This window comes from Camelus bactrianus, chromosome 12, assembly GCF_048773025.1.
Source record: "Camelus bactrianus isolate YW-2024 breed Bactrian camel chromosome 12, ASM4877302v1, whole genome shotgun sequence".
In the NCBI taxonomy this organism is placed as follows: Eukaryota; Metazoa; Chordata; class Mammalia; order Artiodactyla; family Camelidae; genus Camelus; species Camelus bactrianus.
In genome coordinates this window covers 59,599,610-59,606,192 of record NC_133550.1, presented here as the reverse complement: position 1 = coordinate 59,606,192, position 6,583 = coordinate 59,599,610, and positions in this window count along the sequence as shown.

The window sequence follows — 6,583 nt, the reverse complement described above, 5'->3', positions numbered from 1 at the left end:
CTGGAACCCCTCCTCTCCCTCTGGCTTCTCTTCCATTTTCCTGCCATGCTTATTAAATATTAAAAAGAAAGAGAAAACAGTACCCTTGCTATTAGCTCGTCACCCCCTCCCTTCACACGCGGTCTGTGCTTTTGTTGTTTTTTTTCCCACCAACACCCTTCAGCCCCTTCTTGGCAGCTTTGACGCTGGCACCCACCTATTCCTTCTCAAACCTCCCTGTTCCCCGGCTTCCATGGCCCCATTCTCTGGTTTTTCACCCACCTCTTCTCTCTTCCTCTGCCGTCCTTCACTCTCTTTCCCTAAACTCTGGTGTTCCTCTGGGTCCCCTTCTTACTGCCTGTTCTGTCCAGCCGACATTCCCTGGTGGCTGGCATGAGCCTCAGATCCATCGTCCAAGGCTGGACTTCCCTCCTAAGCTTCAGACCCTCACCTCCGGGTTCCTGCTGGTCCACTGCACTTGAAGTTCCCAAGGGTGCCTCAAATTCCACCTGACTCAAACCCAGCTCACCCTCCCCGTCCTGTTCCCCAGGCTCATGCCTTCCAACCTGCACCTGTCCTGATGGAGCTCTATTTTGGAGACTGGCACCACCAACCACCCAGCTGCCCAAATGTCAGTTCTGGGCCCCACCTTTGACTCTCCACCCAATGCAGCACCCCACAGCTGGCTCGTGATTCCAGGTCTTCACTTCTACGACATCAAATCCCCATATCTTCGCCATCCCCACACCGCATCCCAGAAGAGGCCCTTCATGCCATTGGTTCCCACCTGGCTGACTGTAGCCCCCTCTTACCTGGTCTCCTTGCCTCCTCTCATGACACTCCAACCCCTTCCCTGCAGCCAGAGTGCACTTCCACATGTGTGCTGATCATGTCTCTCTTGTCGTTCCGCCATCCACTCCTGATATAATTAGCAAAGACCTACTGGGTGCCAGGCAATACACTATGCTGGGAGGACCTGTGTTTTAGTGTTGGGTAATTTCCATTCTAGTGGAAGAGACATGCAATAAACATACATGTTATAAACAGTCCATTGACGATCAATGTTAACAGGAAAGATAAAGCAGGGGAAAAGGGTAGAGAGTGGTGGATTAGGAGGGGATCTTAGGTCAAGAAGTCAGGAGAAGCTTCTTGGAGCAGAGATATGAATGAAAGGACCAAGTGAGCCAGTGGGGAATGGAGAGGAAGCACATTCCTGGCAGAGATAACAGCAAATGCAAAGGTCCTGTGGCAGCTGGGCATTTAGAGTGTTTTGAGGAATAGTGGGCTTTTGCCCCTTGTGCCCTAGCTGCACTGAGCTCTAGTTCCTTGCACACTCCATTTAGAAGCCTGCTCCCTCGTCCTCCTGTTTAGCTTCTACTAATCCGTTAGATTCAACTCCAGCATTATCTCCCACAGAGGGGTCAGTCCAGGACCTCACCCAGGTGGGGTTAGGGGTCCCTCCTCTGTGCATCCACAGCCCCTGTCATAACATGTGACCGACTACATTGCAATCACTGCTATGGCTGCTTGCTGGAACTTTGTGGAGCCGGGACTGCATCTGATTTCTTTCTGTGTCCTGAGACCCAGACAATGAGGACTTTGGTGAATGTTTTAAATATGTATTGTTACCTAACAAACCGCTCCAACTTTAGGGGCATAAAACTGTAACTACTTTCTTCTGTTCTCAGGTCCTGTGGTCAGGAATTTGGACAGAGCGTGGCAGGCATGGCTTCTTCCTGCTCTGCTATGTCCAGAAGACTGGGAGAGCTGGGCTGGAGCCTGAAGGCTCCTGTATGCATATGTTTGGCCTTCAGGCTGGGCTCAGCTACAAGCTGTGTCCAGAGCACCTCCACATGGCCTCTCCACGTGGAACGGGCTGCACACTGTACAGCAGCCGGGTTCTGAAAGGGAGCGTCCTGAGAGCAAGACAATGTTCCAAGAGAATCGGGCAGGCCTGTGTGGTCTTTTCTGAGCTGACCTTAGAAGTCACATAGCATCACTCCAGCTATTGGTGGAAGCAGTCAGGAGCTCATCCATACTAAGTGGAGGGGACATAGACCCTACCTCTAGGAAAGAGGTGTGTCAAAGGGTTTGGGGGCCATGTCGTAAAACCCTACAGTGAACACATGGCAAATGATTGAAGTTTGCACCCTTCATACAAATTTCCAAGTGCTTTCGTTTACACCTCATGTGGTCCTCGCTGAGATTCTGGGATGAAGGAACAGAGGTGCAGAGAAGTGATGGGCCCAAGGTTGGCCAGAGCTGTTGCTGCAGGGCAAGGAGTGCATCTCAGAGAAGACTGGTGTGGTGGACTGTCCTTCACATTTCCCTGTGTTAGGACCTACATGCAAGCCCTTTGCCCTGTGATTCCCTGAGTGGACAGAGTAATTCCCCACCCCATGCGGTGTGGTCTGGCTGAATGACTAGCTTTGGCCAATGAAGTCTGGCAGAAGTGACAGTGCATCAGCTCCAGGCCAACGTGTCAGGACGCATCTCCCGTCTCCGTCCTTTTGTGTTTCAGTAAGTCATCATAGAAGTGCATACCCTGGGTAGCTGCCAGCCCTTCAACCTGTGGGGGAGAGGGAGGTGGTCCCAAAACAAATATGTGGGACAGACTGGAAACCACCCTGTGGCCTGGAGCCAGGGCCAAGATTAGGGTGAGGTGAGGGTGGCAATGGCCTCACGTACAAAAATGTAAGGAGATGCCAATACACTCAGAGAATCAAACAAAATAATATTTCATGTAATACTTTTGAAATAAAAAGTAATGCAAAAAATCCACTGCTATAGGCTGAATGTTTGTGTTCACTCCAAATTCATATGTTGAAACCTAACTTCCAATATGACGGTAATTAGACATGCAGTTTTGGGGAGGTGGTTAGGTAATGAGGGTGGAGCCCTGATGAATGGGATCCGTGCCCTTACAAAACACACTCCAGAGAGCTCCCTTGCCTCTTCCACAATGTGAAGACACAGTGAGAAGGGCCATCTATGAACTAAGAAGAAGATTCTCAAATCTGCCACTGCCTTGATCCTGGACTTCCTAGCCTCCAGAACTGTGAAAAATATGCTTGTTGTTCATGTTATCAATATGTAATTTATTCATAAACCAGGTTGTGTTGTAATATGGGCATGTTGTTAAAACTCAGTTTATGGTACTTTTGTCATAGCAGCCTAAATGAAATAAGACATCATGATGAAAAAAATATCAAAATTTAAAATAAAAACAGAATCAGTATTGGAGTCAAGCCCAGCAACATTCATCCTAAACCAATCAAAATGTAATCAACCTGGAGTCCAGTAAGCATAAGAAGAAATGTTTTGTTCATGAACCACTTAATTTGGGGGTGTCTGTTACGCAGCATTACTGCAGTGAGAGCTAACCAATACAAAAGTAACTTACCTAAGGACACTCAGCTTGAAAGTAGCAGAGCTGAGATTTGGACCCAGAAAGTCTCAGACTAGAGTCTACGTTATTAACTCTACAAATGCTGTGCCTCTCTTATTGAGATAAACATTAAGGTGCGTGCCCAGGGTACCTGGGCTGGTTCAGTCCTTACACTGGGCTCTGGCTCACTTTCCTGTCCAGCGTTCCATTTCCTGGGTGAGGCTATAGTCCCCCCACCAATGAATGCCATTCCCTGATCCCCTTTATCCTGGAGGATGACCCTGGTCCTTGCCCCTTCATTTTCATCTAACAATATTGATCTTAGATTCTAAAGCAAGACGCCAAACCAAAGCAACATTTTCAATGTAGGTGGCCAAGAACAAGCTACTTAAAGCTCATACTTTGCACCTACATCAAAGATATAAAAGAGTCAGTAGTAAGAGGATTTCTTGGGAGAGAGAATTTTTGGAGAGTGCGATTTTATTCTGTGGGAGTGTCTGGCCTCATCTCAAGCCTTGGGTGCCTGACACTTGTCCCTGTAGCCGAGGTCTCTGTGGACCACTGTCCTCGCCTGATAAATCTAGTGGGTGATAGACTGTCTGGGCTAGATGCTAAAGATCCTTACTGAACTCAGATCAACTTATACCCAAGCTAATTGAGGCAGATGGTGTGAGTTTCCTGCAAAGCAGATGCAGGAGAACCACGAGAGAATACCAGTGTGGGGACGCCTTAGGCTCTGTCCAAGAGAGCATCCTGGAAGGGCCAGAGGCCTCAGCACAGGGAATCCGGGACTGTCGGAACATTCCTAGGGGTTGTGAAGGACTGTGCAGGCAATGCAAACAGGTGCACAGAACTGCATCAAGATGCTCACAGATGAGGGGTTCCCAGTGGTGGCAGGATGGTCTCTGAAAAATCTATAAAATTACCCTTGAGATTTAGTCTCCCATTGTTAAACACCTCCCAAGCTCTGGGCATGACACAGTCTTGCCACAGCACCATAGTGCCTGGCAAGTAGCTACGTCCCTGCTCCACCCCCACCCTCAATCCCCAATAGACTCACTTCCCAAGAACAGAGGAGAGAGAAACTGGAATTAGTTAAAAGGGAAGATGGAGAATGAAAAAAAAAAAAAAAGAGAGAGAGAAAGAGAGAGAACCTTCCCATCCTTCTCCTCCCTGAATTCTAGCTTTCTAGCTTTTTGTGCACAACAGAACTCGGCTGGGGAAGAGGGGAATGTCTTTCCTTTGAATGAAGACTGAAATTTTAATCATCACATGGGCCAAGGATATGTAATTGAGGCTGTATTGCCACCTGAAGGGCCTTTGCTGTCAATGAGAAAAATCATGGGATAGTCCAAGTTCTCATGGAGGGATCAGGGAAATAAAGCCCAGAGCCACTTTAGAGACGCAGTGAGCAGTCAGAGCTGCTTTCTGATCGTGTTGACAGAGTGCAGCTTGTTGGAAACCAGGTTCGGACCCACAGCTTGAGGGTTGCTGGGTAGACTGTTAGCCGACTGACCGATCGCTCCTCCTCTTCTTCCACAGTAATGAGTCACCACTGGGCATGGGGCCACCTAGCAAGGAACCGTGTTTCCCAGCCTTCTCACAAGTAGGTGCGGGCACATGGCTGAGTCTTGCCAGGGGAAAGGATGTGTCCAGGACCCTGAAAACCACAAATGTGCATCCACTGGACTCTCCTCTCTTGCCCCTCCTGCTGAACCTGAATGTGGCAATGGCTTTGACCTGGCAAATGGTGACATGGTCTGAGAGAGGGAGGAGCTTGAAACCTGGATGCCCGAATGACCAAGTGGAGCAGAGCCACACTCTGGCAGCACACTCACCTTGGGCTTTTCCCTGAGCGAGAAAACAAGTTCTCCTCCAGCTACAGTGGCTACGTCCTTGGCTAGTCACTCGCCATGAATGACACCTGCCCAAGTTCTCTGAACCACATTCAGACATCGCACCCCAACCTGCTGGCCTCTCCCTCCAGAGAGCAGCCCCACAGCTTATGAAAGCTCAGAGAGAAAATACACTTTGCAATCAGACTTGGATTCTAGCCCAGTTCTGCCACTTACCAGCTGTGCAGCCTCAGGCATGTGGCTTTCTCTCTCTGAGCCTCAGTTCCCTCATATGGGGATTCATAATCCCTTCCTCTGAGCTTTGCCATGAGGATGCAATGAGAAGATGCAGGAATAGGTCGAGCACGGTGCTTGGTGCACAGTGGGTCTCCAACAAAGGTCAACTCCCTTTCCCTTCCCGGTGCCCAGCAGCCTCTGCCACCAAGTCCCAGCTGGCCTCCCATCAGCCCCCACCAAACGAGACGCAGACTGAAGTTTTGCTTTGGAGTAAGTGACAGGTTCGGGGAGGCGGAACAGAACAAGTGCTTAGAGTTCGCAGTACAGAATTCTCTGAGATCAGATCCCCAGCGCTCCCTTCCTAGGTCAGGAATTAAGCTGGCTGTCCTGGGCTTGTCTCTGAGTGGTCTCTTCGTGAGGGGAATTTTCCTGCAGTCTTATTCCACCCTCCGTCCCAGGGCAAGGAAGAGATTTGTTAGGCACATCTTCTTCCTCTGCCACAGCTTTTTCTTGTTAACCCCGTTCCAGGGCGAATCTGTGGGCTGCACGGAGTGGGGCTGGGGCCGGGGCTGGAGCAAACGTGTTCTGTTTAGTAACGATCGGAATGCTGTGGGTTATGTAGTAGGAATATTAATTTCTTCTTGCCAAGGCTGTAGGGGGCTGTTCGTGCATCGTCTGGTCCAGCTCTCCTCCTCCCCATCTCTCATTTAGATATGAAGAAACTGAAGCCCGGAAGAAGACGTGACTTACTCACAGCCCCAAGTGGAGGAAGGGTAACTCTTTTTGCTGGGGGTTGTCCTGGGCGCTAGAGGGTGTTCACACCATCTCTGGCCTCGACTCGCCAGATGCTAGTAGCATGTGCCCCTCCCAGTTTTGACAATCTTACAAAATGTATTTTTTAAGAGCTGATGACAAGAGCCTTTGGTCCACAGGTTCAAATCCCATGCCTGGTACCCAGCACATGCCAGCCCCAACAACTATTTCCAGATATTGCCAAGTGTTCCCTGGGAGCAACATTCATGCTCTACAGGAACCACCCAGAATTCGGACATATGGTGACCCCAAAGGGCTGATGGTCCACAGGGGAGGGCCTCTCGTCTGACCTGGCCATTCCTCCAGAGGCACACGGACAACTCAGCACACA